A 17,500-nucleotide genomic window follows, 5' to 3' on the forward strand; every position below is an offset into this window, starting at 1 on the left:
AGAAAGGAGCAAATAGTGACACACACACCCATGCAAGGCAGCCACACAAGGGAGTGAAAATTTAAAATATACATTATTTACAAATATAATGTATAATTACTTATCATGTAAATCATCATGAACAAAATTATTATACTTTACAATAATTACTTGTCATGTAAATGTTACTATACAGTTTGTAAATATCTTTAAAATTTCAATTACTACAGTTTCCCTCAAATTTAAAGTAAGAAATTTATCAAATCGAAAAGTGCAGTGCAAAGTTGTGGTAAGCAGGCATTTGTATTTGTAAATATTACTACACTAACGAAACATTTTTTATGTAATTAAGTATAATTTTTAATAGCTGGGACTAATATTTATTGTAATACAAGCAAGAGTCTTATTTGCAGTACATAGCATTTAAGAATGCATTGCATCTGAATAATATGACCCAGAGTTGAATCAACGCACCACAAAGTGCCAAGTTTCGATGGAAATTAGGTTTACTTTCACAGGGCATTTTCGTGCGCCCTGCCACTTTTGAAGGAAAACTTTCAAAGCAGTTCGATTCTTCACAAATATGTGCTTTCCATACTAATGGCGATCGCTGGACGAAGACATATTTGCTGAGATTTGACCGAAAGTAACGTGAACCAGGACGTAACATGTTGATCAAAGTCGATCATCGAAAACGTAGTCGATAAGTCGATGATACTCGATATTTGTCGATAATTGTCAATCGACAAGTTTAACTTGTCGATAAAAGTCGATAATCACAAGATTTTCAACTGAATATCGATTTTATCGACAAAAATGCTGACACATTTTTCAATCGCCCACGAAAATGTAAACAGCTTTCACGTAAATCCGTATGGCAATAAATTGAGTAAAAAACTGAACAACCAAGGGGTCTGTCATTCATTACAAAATCGAATGTTTAAATTACCTTGAGAAATGATCAGTTAGTGGCAGCTGAGCTCTGCTGAGACTGCTGAGCTAACTCGTGTCCTGTAGCATAACTCATAACTCGAAACCAGCCTAGTCCCTAGGGCCCCTTCTTTCCGCGAGTCGGAAAGATGAGAGACCCTGGGAACTCTAAGTGATCATTCGGGAGACGGAGCGGGCAAAATTTAGAAATCACAGCCAGCAAAGACGGCAAAGTTATTGACAATTTATTATCATCAGTGTTAACATAGATTTCACAAATCAGCTGCACAAATACACGCTACTCATTTCACTCTCCTTGGCTAAATTCGCCCGGTTTGTAGACTTTGTAGACCCGGTTTGTTTGCACTTGCATGCAATTCGATCTGAACTGATTTGCTTAATGGTGATAGAAGCATGTAGCAGAAAAGGGTAATTTCTCTGTGTTTATTCAGGTTTATTTGAGGTTCCAATTACAATGTAAATCGGTAAAATAAAGTCTTGGCATAGCCAATCCTGCTTCAGTAAACTGTGCTTGGCAACTGTAGCCTCGTCTCCCGCCATAAACCTTTTTTTTTGTATTTCCGATACTTGTCGATTGAAATCGATCAAAGTCGATCACAGTCGATCAAAGTCGATCACAGTCGATCAAAGTCGATCACAGTCGATCAAAGTCGATAATCACAAAAAAATGTGTGATCGACTTTTATCGACATCCGATATTTGTCGATTGATTAGTATCGAATTTGATCGACAACGATCGACTTTTATCGACTATCGAAATTATCGACATGTTACGTCCTGCGTGAACACTGACGCTATTGTCTGATTTGGGGTAAGAAAATTTCAGTTGCGCGTCAAATATACACGGTTGTAGTTCACATTTCAAGAGGAGAAAAGACAAAAAAATGTCCAGAAGGTATGAAAATCACACATTAACAATACAGAGACTTTTGATGTCTTAGTCCAGAGAAAATAACACTTGATGGTGGAAAAAACAAGCACTGTTTTGTCGACAAAGAAAAGCCCTTTGGTAAACGAAGAAGTCGAAACGTTGGGGTTCAGTATTCGCTGTGCCACTTTTACCGGGAATATCTCTAGTCAAACCTTATCTTTGGCTCACAAAATATCACCTGTTGACGGTTTTTCGTGGACGAACGTCGGAGACAAAAGTCCTGTACTCTTAATGACAGAGTTCGGTTTAAACAGAAAAAGCTATAAACCGATTGACATTTTGCAAAATGACTCTTTCGTCCGGATAGAATGTATTCGCTTCAAAGAGAGAACAAACGAAATTCTTCTGTCATGTTTTTCTGTTACTTACCTTAACTCCATTCATTGATAAATTTTAAGCTGTGACATCCTTTGAACGGATTACCAGCTCATTTACCACTGACGCGCCATAAGCAAATCCCGTCAATCTGGCAAATTTGTTTTGCATTCACTTCAAGCGCGGGTATCCACGTGAAAAAACCACAGCGGAAAATTTTAATGCCGGTTCCAGTTACTTTAATACGTAACATGATTCAATATTGTGATTTGCACATTCAATCATGACCATACGCGTTGCAAATAAGGCAAAAATTTTCCAACATCGCGCAATCCTTTGACTAATCTGAGCACAACGCAGCATTCTAAAACAGCCGATCTAAGCATGTTTCGTTTCATCCGAGATAAAGGACTTTCCCAAGTAGAAGGAATTGCCGAGGTCTTTCTAGCTTTTGTCCATCTTCTTTCGGTATTTGTACCACAAGTGCATAGATAGCATTGAAAGTGAATGCAATAAAAACTACAACTAGCGACAGCGTCGACATCTTTTCTTCCCGCGTTCTAAGACTGTCTCGAAGGTTTTCAACCAATCATAATGCAAATAAAATTGAATTTACCATTGATGATGCGCATGCGTAACATTAGTCCCCTTTGTTTTGACTTCAATCTTCGCACGTAACAGCGTGAAAGCTGGGAGTAGTCGCGAAGTGATCACAGTAGCGCGAATTTATGTGTTGAGACGACGTTCTCGTTCCCGTCGTAGTTGAAAGCTCCCTAATTCAAATCTAAAGTACCCAAGTGCTCAACAAGACCAACCAGTGCATGGATTTTGCGTTGTTTTCCGTCAAGCCCGAAATAAGCGTTCACGGTAAGTCATTAACCCTGAATGAGGGATACCTTGATTACAAAACGAATTTGTGATGAACAGACTTAGTACCACAGTGAACGATTTTGAAAGGACTCGAAGGACTCGGTCACGGTGATGATTCCAGCTTCATCCACACGTTTGATAAAAAGTTTCACTTTCCCACCGACGCAGCGCCACAGTTTCTTTAGAAACTAGAAATTTGTTCTGCTGAACAGTACAACCGTGTGTTTCGCTGCCTTTGTTATTGCCGTATTTTGGAAAGTACAGTATGGTGTCCTTGGTCCGCGAGAAAAAGGGATTGCGCTTTGTCATCTATGTGTTGAGTAATAACAGTGCTGGGAATAATTTTTCTTTATTCACAGGACATATGTCCTTTCAAATCTTCCTTTTGGTCGGACATTTGACAAATTGGACCGGACATTTATTGACTGACAAAACCTTGAAGAAGATAACTCAAGATGTGCTGGTGAGATGGTGTTCGGTCGTCGTGTCCGATCATAATTTGAAATTGGCCTGACATTTTCAAAATTTGGTCGGACAATGTCCGATGTCCGATGACCGACTGTTATTTCCAGCACTGAATAACGGAATTATTCTGCGAAATATCGCCTGATTTTAGCCAACTCACGGCCTCGTCGGCTAAGTAGCAGGCGATATTGTGCGCGATTTCGCAGGATAATTGTAAAATATCTTACCTGAATCAAAACGCCACGAAGTGAAATTTTCCTTAAGATAGCCTTTTCGTTTCTTGTTACACGTAACGTATTCTTGTTACCCGTTACGTGGCAAATAGAGCCTTCCCCGTATTGCCTCAAGATGTGACCAATCATATTCCATCTACGATGCTTCACTTCTTCACTCAGCGATTTTATACTTGCTCTTTCCAACATCTTCTTTATGCGGAAAATATCGTAATTGCGGAGGATGCATATTTTAGGGAATTATGCCGATCCGCATTGCCGCATCCTTATTTTTTAAGGATACTGATCTCTGTGTAGAACATGTCTTGACAGAAAGTCTGAGTTTGATCAAAGGCAACAATCATTTTGGGTGGCTGTCTGAGGTGAACCTTAAATTGGCAATTTCCAAACTGAAATAGTTCCTTCGTCCGCAAATTTGGTCCTTGGTCTGCGAATGATGTAAGCAGCCCCCCAAAATATAGCTGGGAAGCCTGATAATTTCTGTACGAAGATGAAAATTTATTTATTTGTTATTATCCTTGTTATAATAATATATTTGGCGACCTTCTTTCCCGCTAAAGTTCACTCAGCTTTCCATCCTTCCGAGGTCGGTAAAATGAGTTCCAGCATGCATGGACTGCTTAGAAGCGGCTGCAATTTGCGCCTGTATATGCTTCCAGTCCGCTGGGGATAAATTGATCATTGTAAAGCGCCTTTGAGACGTGTGAAAGGGCGCTATATAAATGCACCACTTTACTTTACTTTACTTTGCTTTCTAGAAAGGCAAATAAGACACCTGTCAAAAAACTTGAATTCCCCTCAAGCACCGATAGCAGGAAAGCCGAAATTTCGTCATGTGAAAGAAAAATAATCAAGAAATCATCAGACCATTTGCCTTTTGTGGTATTTTACCGTAAATTAGTTAACGAGGAAATATAGCATCATGTACCATGTTCCGCCCAAGGACCTCGGGGACCAAGGACGTCATACTGTAAATAAAGCCTGGTTCCCACTTGTGCGATAAGCACAAGTGCCTGGCTTGGCATAATGTAGGGGTACCAAATGGTCCCAAAGTTTGTCCATTGCTCTAGTGTCCGCAAAATTTTTGCAATCGGTTGCATGCTCGAATCCTTGTTGAAATTTGCTCCTACCATTGCTCGAAAGTCCGTAGATAGTTTTTCATCTAGGTTTTGGTACAGAAATAATTAATGCTTAACTACATCTCACTGAGCCCCTTTTGATCTACTGTTGTTTTGCTATGCATAGTAGGTGCACTTCAATATAAAGCAGCATAGCGGAAAATTTACCAAGTAGCTCCAAGTAGAACTCAAAGTGCTCGCTGCTCGCAAGACAAATTTGGTCATTGCTCGTGCTTGTGAAATAAAACACAGTGCTTGCATGCTCGCAAACACTCCCAAAGACCATTCGATACTCCTCAATGCCTCTAAAAAGGCTTGTGGTGTATGAGGCCACTTAAGCAAAAAAAAAAAAGAGCCACAAGTCAAATGGACTTTGCAGAGTGTTGGGACATGTAGATGTAGATGTAGATGAAGCACAGGCATAAGCGTAAGAGAAATCGTGTGGGAACGGGCGTAAAATAAGCATCAACATAGGCACAACGATTGGCACACCATCTTGAATCTTACTTGATCTTCTCCGACATTGCTACGCATGGCCATTCCAAAAATCGGCGATATGCTCAATGATGTTTCCGAGTGGATCACTTTGATAGTGCTGATGCCACAACCATTCCTGTAGATTTTATTTTTTAAGCTGTTATTCATCATTCTACTTGCATGCCTTAATTCCACAGGGCTATTTCCACATCATTGAATAACAACATGGAACAAAAGAAGTCATTGTTTCAACAGCTAGTTACATGTAGGTTCTGGTTGGCATATTAATAACAACGGGTGACGTCACAACAAACATTGCTAAATAGTTATCTGTCCCATTTTATAAAATCTTCTGACAAATTTGCATGTGCTGACCCTCAAAGATTTTGACTTGGCAAGGCAAGAATTCAACTTTGGATAAAATGACTTCGGAATTTCTTTAGTCCTGTTTTTGGACCATGTTTTTCGAATGTACAATATTTCCACGCCGACATTTTAAACTGCATCTCAAAACAGGAGCCTGCAGGCTTTGCTCTTGCAAAAAGAAACCCTACTGTACCTGTGAATGGGCAGGGCATTACAAGAACTTTTACATCGAAATACGCTCTTTGTGACAAACTTTGTTGTTGGGAAGCAATTAGTTTCTAAACATCGTGCTAAGAGAAAGGTTGATGGGATGTTCATAAATCTTGTTTCGACCGTTTATCTCAGACAGCCGCCCAAAATGATTGTTGCTTTCAATCACACTCAGACTTTCTGTTGAGACATGTTCTAAACAGAGATCAGTATCCTTAAAAAACAAGTCTCCATAGTGAAAGCACTACCCACATCATGGCAACTGACAGGATGCGGCAACGCGGATCTGGATAATTCCCTAAAATCCGCATCCTCCGCAGAATTACGATATTTTCCGCATAAACAGAAGAACTGCTTGATATTAGTGATAAAGCTGCTGCTTACCATCCTCACAAATGTAAAAGCCAAGAAATTGATCGTTTTGAAATGCTTGTTTTCCTTAACATTGAAGATCGATTGAAGAAAACACACCATTTTGTTTGCAAGATGAAAGGTCGTAAGCAGTTTCCACACATTTTTTGGCTTTGAGCCTAGACACTAGAACTGTTATAAATTACAAGTATCCTTGGATCGAAATTATGAAAATTTAGGTACAAGTTATAGTTGCAAATTGAATTGTATCATTTGTAATCGTAGGGAAAATAGGAGTCCGCAATGTTAAAAAAAACCACTGAAAATGGTCAATGATTGAGGGAATGGATCGTGGTCCAAACATATTACAATGTTAGTTCATATCCAGTGCTCAAAGCTGCGATTGAATTGGTTGCCATGGCGAATAGAAAAAATTAATGGCAACTAAAATTATCACCAGGGTCGCCAATTTGGCAACTGTTCCGGCATGGAAGTGGTGTGGTGATAATCGGTATATTTTTTGAAACTCTAGATCCAGACAAAATGGAAAAAGCTTGATAATATGCCTACAGAAATGTTGTCCATGAATTTCTTTTGCAATTCTTGCAGTTCTCTTCTTTCTCTTTTTGTATGAAAAGGACAGCGAAAAGATGTACACACTAAAGAGCGATCGTAAGGCGGCCATCTTTATCTCAAAATGGTCAGTAGTTCTTTCCTTCGTATAATACTCTGCAGTGTGTCATGGAGGGAAAATGGTGACCAACATTTTATATTTGGCAACCTTAGAAAGAACTGAGCTTCAAGCGCTGATATCTTGAAATTAAAACAGAATTCATGACGAGAAATAATTTTTTACCGCTTTGTTTATTTTAGCAAAAGTTGCTGCCAACCCTTTTATTTCAACGGTGACAGCTGGTCGCAAATTGGCGACTCCTCCATATATTTTAATCACAAAGGGAAAAAATTCACTCACAAATGCGACTGTATTGGTCACAATTTAGAGTCCTGATTTACCATAAGCATGTAAATACATTGGATGGGCCTAATTTCTAGTTTTATGAATTGTTGAAATTTCCGCATAATCCAGTGTAATTTATGCATAATCAACACATATTTGCGCATAATATGGCATAAAATTTCCGGATAATCTTTATTTTTTTTTCCGCATCCTATCAGAACCCCACTTACATGTACACCATGCTTACCTATTTTTAATGTTAGTAAGCTTTGTAAATAGATTTAGGAAAACAAACATCAAAGTTGATTATTTGACTGCACTATTGGACTTTGTTGTTTTTTTTTGGATGGGAAAATATCTTTATACTCCATTAATCAATTTGAAATAAGAATTTTTTATAATATATTGGATTGTAAACTGATGCATGCTCTGTCATGAGAAATGATTTGAAAATGCAATAAAACAATGAGGGCTCAATGAGAACTTTGTTTGTGCTGTACATGGCAAATTTCCAACTTAAATAAAATATATCCTAAAAATAGGGATGGACCATTTTATTTTTCGAGGGGGAGGGGAAGGTTGGGCCGGAAAAAAACCGGAAAAAAAACTCCTGCACAGCAAAAGTAGAGGGAACAAAATCATGCACAGTGGGCCAAGGGGAAAAAAATCGAGCAAGCCTTTCTATTCGTAGGATCCTGTTAGACCAAATGAAAAACTAATCTGTAATTTTTGTCATTTAATTTAATTTCAACACACAAAACTGCATTGTAATTATTTGTATAGTAATTCACCTTTTTGTGTTTTTCAGCTGAATAGCATTTCTCATTTGTTTTTGTAACCCAACAGGTAACACTGAATAGACTAAAATGCAACTTGTATCAGCCTGGAGAGAAAGCAGTGCTTGAGGTACACGAATCATTTTCTGTTCCATTCTTGTATAGGCATATCTCATGAAATGCTCATTTTTGGAGATACTTTAATAAATATGAAGACTGAAAACTGATGGAAATAAAATTCGTTCACAACCTTAAAGGCCTAAAAAATTCTTGCACAGCCCAAAGGCAAAAAACAAATTCTTAACAAGACAAAATTGCTCAACCCCCCTAAAAAATAAAATAGTCCTTCCCATATAACGATATGTATTGATCAACATGTACAACAGAACAGGCAACACTAACAAAATTGGGAGGTACTTCCGTCTAAGCAAAGCTTCAATCATGTAAACAGCATAGTCACCATCTCTGACAAATGTACTGGAACTATTAATTTTATCCTCTCTATTTAAGAACAGACCTGTTCAAAATCTTCAATGGGTTTTGGATTATGGAGGTGTGTTAACATGCAAGTTTTTTGCAGTACATATTGACTATTGGAGGGCTCTTTCTTTTGAATTTGTTTATAAGCATAATTCTCACCCTTAAAACATGGAAGTTAAGGTTGATGTTTCTGTGCTCATATTTTGGTCAACACAAGAGTTTGTCATTGAGTTTCCTGTTGTTTCCATTTCATTTACTCAAAGTCGTCATGCATTTGATCAACAATAATTATGCTAATTTCAACTGAAATTCATCATTATTCTTCATCAAGGAAAAATTGGCCACAGTGTATGAACAATAACAAATTAAATTCCATAGCAGTAGTATCTTTGGTAAGTTTCCTGTAAAATCTGTCTGGAAATGGAGAAAATGTGGAAGTTTATCAAAACGAAGATACATGTACATGTATGCAAGTTGTCACGCTAGCTGGTTTGCCAATTGGGAAGTTAAAGGAAAGATTGTTCTTTGATTTATCTTCCTTTTTAGCATTTACTAAGTTACACTATACCTGTTATGAATAAAGAAGATCAATCAGTGGTCTGCAATTTTGTGTCTGTGTTTGGATCATTAAGTCCACGTCTCTACCATTTGCGACCAGCAGACCAATTTTAATTAATTTGCAATATTTTATTCTTGTGGAGTATCCAATCTGGAGCAGTAGAGTGGATTTTATTGTGTCTAATTGGATAATGTGAAGTTGGTCACGCTATTGCACGTCTGCAATCTTTCATTGAGCTGATCTGAAAAGTTGTGGTTGTGTAAAGAGTGGAATGCACTCGTGTTGAAAAAAGAAAATATTTTTACAATGTATATGTATGTTTTCATTTCGTGGCACACAACACAGACTCTCCTAATTATCTTGAAGACAGCAGCAGTGTTTATATGAAAATTAATGCAATACAAAGCAAAAATAAATCTACAGCAACTGACCATTTTTTGAGTAAAGGTCCATTCTACAGTGTGTCAAATGCTTTCTCAAAATCTAAAAAGAGAAGTAGTCCTGGAAGATTTTCTTCTGCAGTGTAGTAAGTCCATTAATTAGGTGAATGTTGTCTCCAATAGAGGGCCTTTCATAAATCCATTTTGATCACTGTTTATCAGCTTTGGTAGGTAAATTTTAAGAAGGTTTGCAAGAGCTTTTATCGCTAGATAGTCACAGTTAAGGAGCAGAATCAGGCACCAGTTTGTGATAAGGAAAGGTTTTGCATCTTTCTTTGGAGTGAGCTTAATAATTCCTCATCTTTGTGTGAGTGATGGTGTCCCTGTTTGAACAAATAACTTATTTAGTTTAACAGGTAATCTGAAATATCATGGCAATAAAAATCTGGGGGAGTGCTGTCTAAACCTGGTAATTTGTCTGATTCCGTACTTTTAATGCTTTTAAAAGTTCCGCTTGGGTTGGTAAGCCTTTCTAATTTTCTTCTTCGCTTAGAGTGTTTAACATTTATGTCTTCAACAAAATTACAAAATAGATTGTCCAAATCCTGTTCCTTAATATTGGGATTTATAGACATCTTTGTAAAAGTTTTGTCACTACATGTATCTTTGGCTGACTGATACATGTAACTCTATTTTGGTAATGTCTCTTCTCAAGGTTTAGAAAGTATTTGGTATTCTTTTCACCCTTATGGTGCTATTCGCATTTAGCTTTTCAAGTAGCTCCTTTTGTGTTGTGTTAATTGTCTTTTCCAAGGTCATTCCATAGTAATCTGTCTGTTGCAGAAGGAGAATTAAGAGACATCTATCGGGTTATAAATTGATAGGAATTCGTACCTGTCTTCCAGTGACCTACTGAGACTGCACTTTTCTCCAGCATGCGTTGTTAAGATCACACAGCTTCAAACAATGAACATTGCGAAGGGGAACAGAAATTTTGGTACTTTTTGATTTAGTTCTTAAATTTTTCTGAATTCTCAGCTGTTACCCCAGGTCCTACAATTGCCTTTTTTTCTTTAATTTATGGTTATATAAAAGATCACAAAAGGAGACGCAAGTAGTTAGTGTCGTTTCAATGTAGTAGGATTAAAGAACATCATCTTCTGTTACAGAGAGGAAAACTTGTCCATTTCCAGACAGTTATTTTAAAGAAGCTATTAAACTTAAACTAGTGTTAACATTCTCACATTAATAACTGTGCCACATTTTTTAAGCTATGAAATACATTCAGCTTTTCTAACAATTTTTGGAATGTGTGACAGTGAATGGTTTACATTAATTTTATATTATTGTAAAAATGTAACAAGTTGAAGAAGCACCAGTAATTGTACATGTAACATAATGTCAACAATGTTTATCACGCAAAGATAATAACCTCAATTATTGAGGTTATTAGAAAAGACTATATCACCAACTATCAGCTGTGTAATTTCAAAAAAGAAAAACGATAACCATTCTATAATTTTAAAGATCACAGAAATTATGTAGTTAAAAGATGATCAGTGCCTCCAGATATAATGGAAAACTTTCTTAACTTGCTCTTTTTCCATAATGGTGAAAGGGCTGTTGCCTATTAAAATAATAAGCTGGTTCATAAAAACACAGCTTAGATGAACATCAGCAACATCATCCCTCATTGGTCAAGAAAAGGTATTGCCTGTGTTTGTACCATGCCGAACACTAAAGTATGTAAACTATATAAACTGTGGGCTTTATAAAGTGGCTTGCATACTATCCAAGACCACCACATGCTGGTAACAGTGATGATGGCTGTTAACACTGTTGCATGGAACAAGAAGTAGATCTTGGTTGAGAATGTTGTTCATTTCTTTAACACTTGTTTTGCAGGCACTGCCCTGACTCCCCTTTCATATTTCTCCCAGCTGATCATGTCTGCATGTATGCAGACACTGTTCTTTGAGTAGTTTTACATGTAGTTGACACCCACTTTTCTTCAGATGTTTTCCCATGGCCAAGCAAACCTCTCAGGTCATTGTTATCTATCAGTCTGCTTGAACTCCCGAAAGTGATCCTGCCAGTTTTAATGCAGTCAATCATTGCAGCCAAAAAACAGGGTTACTGAAATGTTGATGAATTTGTCAAACATTGAGTTGAGTATGAACATAACGGTTGGTAATCCACACTGTACATGTATTTTTGCTGTTCTTGTCATCACCTTGAACATCATTACCATCATCACTATCAGAATCATCAGCAATGATTACTTTCAGCATCTTTGTTATTTTCTTTGTACTCTTCATGTTTAGTAGGGTAATTTTGAATTTTCTTTCTCCACTTCTTAGTTCTTCAGTGTTTGACGACATACTTTGTTTGTGAAGTTACAGCTCACCTAGGCAGCCATTTTGAATTCAGGCACATGTTTTCTGTGATCCAATGATGCATTGTTTGATTCAAGTACATGCTTTTTGCCTTGTGATGGGGTTCTGCTTACATGTAAGCATTATTATAACATGTAGAACTTGGACACAAACTTTCAAATGCAATGAACTTTGAAAGAACTAGTTTTTCAGATTTTCCCTTTCCTACATGTACATCAGTCAATTACAAGCTAGGATGGTGTTTGCAAAAACTGGACAGCTATAACAACAAGAGGGTACGGGAAGCCTACACTTTGTTCGAAGGATTTTCAGCCGACTTCTTTTAAGTTCGCAGTATTTCAGGGTTTTTTTTTAATGTTACAATATCTTGGTAAATATCCAGTTTCAATTGCGTAGTCCGAAGTCCACGGCCCACATTCCGTGACCCAGTGATAGGGTTAAGTGCAATCATGGATATTTGTTTACATTTAAAACTGTTGTTAATGGCATCGATTCCAACCAAAACCAGAAAACAGAATGCTTTGCAAGTCTCTACGATGTTATTTTAAAATATTTAATACTTTTTCTTAATACTGGGAGATTACATGGACAAAATTATGATATCTGTTACAGAGTCATACGATAACCGGATATTGCATTGCATGCAAGAGGGTACGGTTAGCCTACACTTTGTTCGAAGGATTTTTAGATGACTTCCTTTAAGTTCACAGTATTTCAGTGTTTTTTCTTTTTTAATGTTACAATACGTGTATCTTGGCAAATATCCAGTTTCACTTCCGAAGTCCACAGTCCACATTTGGTGACCCAATGATAGGGTGAAGTGCGATCGTGGATATTTTTTTACATTTAAAACTGTTGTTAATGGAATTGATTCCAATCAAAACCAGAAAACAGAGGAAGTCTCTATGATGCTATTTTAAAATATTTAATACTTTGGGAAAATAATTATTATAAAATCACGGTATCTGTTACAGAGTCATATGATAACCGGATATTGCATTGCATGCAATGAAAACATGAAAACTTGTTTCCGGTCACGCACAAAATTCCTTAATACATATTTCCCTGTTAATCTGTCACATAATCTTCCATGGTTTAGTGTTCATCGCAATTGTCTCTGAAGGAAGAGATACTGACTTTGAATCCCACTTGAACTGCCTTCTACGAGACAGAGAAATCTTACGCATGCTCAGCCAGAGCGCGGCCAGAGCGCGACCCGGAAAAAAAAAAACAAACAAAACAAAGTAATAAAATTTTTGTAATGCCAAAAATTAATGTTTTGTCACTGATAAGCTTTTTCATTTTGATGCAGTTTGATTTTGAAGTGGTGATTCTTAAAAATGTGTACCTTGGCATTGAACGTATGGGGTAAAAAGCTAAGTTCAATTAGCAACAGGTATATCATAGTGATTCAGAAGAGTACTTATTGTACCATAGGCAAAATTGAAATAGAACATTATTAGACATATCTACATGTGTAGGATTCTGAACTTGTGAGAGAAAAAAGGATGTCTTTAACGAATCTAAACATCATTTTGAGACTTCCTCTCCACAAAAAAAACTTCCCTTTGCAACAAAATTTCCCAGTTTCTATTAAATAGTAGCCTAAAATAACTTTTATTAAAACGTGTGGAACATTAATAAACCTTGTCCTAAAATGATAAAATTTAGAAAGGGGAAATTGATTTCGTCAGTTATAAGCAATGCTGTACCGAACAAACCTTGAAAGCTTCAAAATGTCGTAGAGGGGGAAGTATCATCTAGAAGGATGCCTGCCGTTGTCACACTGATAGAAATAATTATAAAGTTAAGCCATGGTCTTAGGTATGTTCCCCTCTGCAACAGCTGATGTCAAAATTTATAGTAATTTATGATAAAGTATGCATAAACAACATTGATGGTAAACATTTTGTAATCATATTCAAAAAATACAATTAATACGTTGTCAGTTTCTTAGAATTTTGAGCAAATACAGACAGTTTGATTTTTCAAATTTCTCGTCCAATTTACTGTGGAATGACCCTTGGACATTTAATGTTGTTTTTCTTCCAGTTCTCTGAATGCTTCTTTCATTTCTTGGATTAAATTTCTGTTGGAATCAAGGAACTCTTGTATTGCAGTTATAACTTATTTTTCTTTGTGTTTTTTGCTCCTTAGCATGTTAATGGACTGTTCACTGATTTTGTAGTTAATCATTTCCCACATCAAAGTGGGGTTAATGCTGCTGTCATTTGAATGTTCATCATTAGCACATCTAATTGTTATCCAGATTTTTGGTATGACTAATGGTTATCCAAGAGAGAAGAGATGTTGAGCTTTCAGTATCCTGGGGTGTGTTGGTTGGAATGCATTGCTGTATGGATTGTTATCAAGGAATGGTCTGTTTCAAAACAAAATGAAATGGCTTTGGCTTGGCAAAAATCTAGTCAACAATGAATTTCAGGTTTATGCTGGCACCAAGTGAATTTGAGAGAGTTTCGATTTACATGTAGGGTTCTCCTGGCATCCACAAGATCTTGGTCAGCAATAGTTGCCTTAATAGGCCACTTTGGAAATACCATGATACTGTTTGTTTGTCCCCTCAAATTTTGCATAAGCGTTGTTTCCAGTTTCTCTTGGGACTTAACAGTGGTCCCAAAAGTAAACGAAAACGATGCTTATGCAAAATTTGGGGGGACAAACAAAGAGTATTATGGTATTTTGCGAAGTGGCCTATTAGTTTAGTGGATTTGAAGTATGTTCTGTAGCAACCACCTTTGTTGTCCTTATCAATGTCCAGAACCAAATTGAGATCGCCAACTGTTATCTCTTCACTTTTGAACTTGCTTAGATGGTTGAAAAAAAATTGGAATGAATTTGGATTGTCTGCATTAAGAACATACAGGGTGGCTAAAAATATGTTTTTTCCACCCGATTCTATTTCACTTATGAATGAATGAACTTTATTTAATTGTCAAAAGTATTTATCTGATAATAAGCTAATTGTGGACACTAAACGAGCATTCCAAATACAAAAGAAAAAAGATGTTTTGAATCTAAAATATTTACAAATTTAAAGTTAGTTTCAAGTGATCTAAAATATTTAAAAATCTATAGTTATATGTACTTAGTATCGCCTTATCTAAAGAGTAATAATAAAATGATAAAACAACAGTTCAATCAAGACCAAAACAGGTAAAAGTCCAGTACAAACATGGTTAGGTAGTGCATAAATTGCTGTCATGCACTTGCCCTCTTTTAGAGATCTGAGATCTTTCTTTCTATTATGACAAATCTGTCATTTACAATGGAATACGACTGGAGGATTTGAAAAGAGAAGTTATTGTCGAAGAATATATCAACACTGCCCTTCAGAAGGGGCATAGCAAAAATTTTGAATAGGTGTTAGTAAAACTAATTGCACCAAAACCCTTACATAGACACAAAAGAACACAAATAGAAAAACACTGGCAAGCGTAAACATTGGTTAATGGATACTAATTAGCTGAGTAGGAGTCAGTATCAAAATTGAATATAACTGATTAATAGTTCATCAACTCCAGTTGATTTGTATTGGGGTTTAAAGGGGTGCACATGTGACTCAAATACTGCCTATTGATTGCTCATAACTCTTATGAATTATTAATGAATTTTACAAAGTAAAGTATTGATCTTAATTTTTATCTCTTGTAGAAACTCGAAGGATGTTAAAAGAGCTCATACATGGTCTCCTTAAAGCACAGGAAAGGAAAACCAAAGCCAGTAAGTGTATTCTTTCTAACTTTGTATGCTACAAATTATTCTAAGTTATGAAAGTTTTTTGTTGATCTGGTGCCAAGTTTTGGAATAGCATCCCTGCTGATGTAAGAAAGTTACCCAAGATCAGCTTTTAAAAAATTCAGGCCTGAACGGGACTCCCAGTAATGGGAGCTTCTATGATCTTGGCAGTTGTGAGCGCTGCTTATGCCCCATGAAGAGAATGCTTGTCAGAATGAAAGTTGACAAAGGAACTATAAGTTTGCTGATAGTGATGGTATGAAGACTGTAGTTGACATACTCGGCCACCATAATACTCTTTGTTTGCCGCCTGCCGCCCACTCCCCCCCTTCCCCCCCCCCCCCCCCCGCCTTCCCCCCACATTTGCATAAGCATTGTTTTTATTTTCTCTTGCGACCATTGTAAGTCCCAAGAGAAACTGGAAACAGTGCTTATGCAAAATTGAGCCCTATAGTATTAGGGTTATTCATTCGTACCTCCAGAGGCCAAAGTAGTTTTTCCTCATCCGGCAGATCAGATGAAGCTACACTCCACGTGTTACTGTCTCTCCAAAGGCTAGAGCCACCTGATGCAGCGCCACGATTGACTGAGGACGTTGACGGAACTGTGGTTGTACACGTTGCGCCGTCCTCCGTGTTGTCAGGAAGAAATGATGGCACGGGAGGGAAATCTGCTAAAATGGTTTCAAGAGAGAAGTTTTTGTCTCCGCTGCCAGTGCTTGTTGATGCGCAAGTTACCCAATCGCGTGCTTCTATGGCCTCATAATCTTCACCGACATTTTTCTTCGTGTTCGAAGAGGTCACTGGAGCGCTAGATGGAAGAGACATTTTTGTCTGTCCAATCGCTCTTCAGTATTTTCAGTATTGGTAGGAGTTATTTTCTTTATTTCTTCAGATTTTGAAAGCGTATTCGCCTAGCACCTGACTCACGTTCAAAACTGACCGTTTGGACCTCACAGGGTTGGATCTAGGGATAAATGACGTCATTTACTCACTAGCTTAAAATTTCAGCGTGTAAACGCAACTTAGTATATATGCAAAAAGCGAGTTTAAAAATGTGAAATCCCGAAACTACCGTGCTGCTTATTAATTCGGCCACGTACACACGTATTTCATTCTTAAACCAGTTAGTCTTTGACGTCATTTTCTCCTCGACCCAGCTCTCTCAAGATGTTAAAGGTAGTAATGGCGGACCAATCAATAAATTTGCTCTTAGAAGATATATTTTGCTCAATTGCAAACTGGGTTTCCGTAAGACCTTAACTTTTCAGTAACTTTGCAGATGGTGCCAGGCGTTTGTAAATCTCTTCATGCGTTGTGACAAATATCTCATTTGCGGTCCCTGCGCGCCCTCTGTGTCCAAATGGGCCCATAAAACAAAAATCGTAACGAAAAAGTGTGTTACTTCCGGTTTTTACCAAATTTGGTGTGTTAACTGTGGTAAAGTACGGTGCCACTTATTGTTATTGCGCATTTGTTCTGCGCGTCACGCAATCATTTTGTCAGGCGCTGATTGTATATTTTTCAAGTTAAACTATTTTTCCGATTACATGTATTGTGTGGCTTACACGAATTGTAACCACTCAATTCTTGGTTTGCACGTCACGCAAGTAAAAAATAAAATCGCTGTTTTCAAGATATATATCCAAGAAATGGAGATTTGTAGGGAAGTAATTAGAAAACGTGTCCAAATTTCAGGGCTATGCGCTTACTCGTTTTTCATTTATTCAGCAAAATACACCACTGGGAATTACAGTTTAGTATGGAGACGCCATGTTGGTGTACAAATGCTGTACACCAACATGGCGGCCGGAAACCGAGAGAACATCAGGAATGTACATTCGCATAGACACCTCTCGTAACATTTTGGTGGTTCAGACCTCAAATAGATGAGATGAAATCAATGTTTTCATTTGCCTGACCACGTTCT

The 17,500-nt window shown here is 37.2% G+C and overlaps 1 protein-coding gene and 1 long non-coding RNA gene across 3 annotated transcripts in view; both read left to right on the forward strand.

Annotated features, from left to right (window-relative positions):
- Positions 1-1,723: 1,723 nt before the first annotated feature.
- The window catches only part of LOC138014613 (uncharacterized), a 102,438-nt gene continuing 86,661 nt past the window's right edge, over positions 1,724-17,500 (forward strand). Inside the window, exon 1 of one of the 2 annotated variants that reach the window (XR_011125334.1) lies at positions 1,724-3,043. The gene's annotated coding sequence lies outside the window, so the exon portion shown is untranslated. The remainder of the gene's footprint in view (positions 3,044-17,500) is intronic. The other variant, XR_011125333.1, reaches the window with a different exon arrangement.
- The window catches only part of LOC138014614 (uncharacterized), a 17,446-nt gene continuing 4,347 nt past the window's right edge, over positions 4,402-17,500 (forward strand). The window contains exons 1-4 of the long non-coding RNA XR_011125337.1: positions 4,402-5,604; positions 8,071-8,130; positions 15,488-15,556; positions 16,084-17,500. The exon at positions 16,084-17,500 is cut by the window's right edge and continues 4,347 nt beyond it. This is a non-coding gene — a long non-coding RNA (uncharacterized lncRNA). The remainder of the gene's footprint in view (positions 5,605-8,070; positions 8,131-15,487; positions 15,557-16,083) is intronic.

Source organism: Montipora capricornis, chromosome 8, assembly GCF_036669925.1.
Source record: "Montipora capricornis isolate CH-2021 chromosome 8, ASM3666992v2, whole genome shotgun sequence".
Classification (NCBI taxonomy): Eukaryota; Metazoa; Cnidaria; class Anthozoa; order Scleractinia; family Acroporidae; genus Montipora; species Montipora capricornis.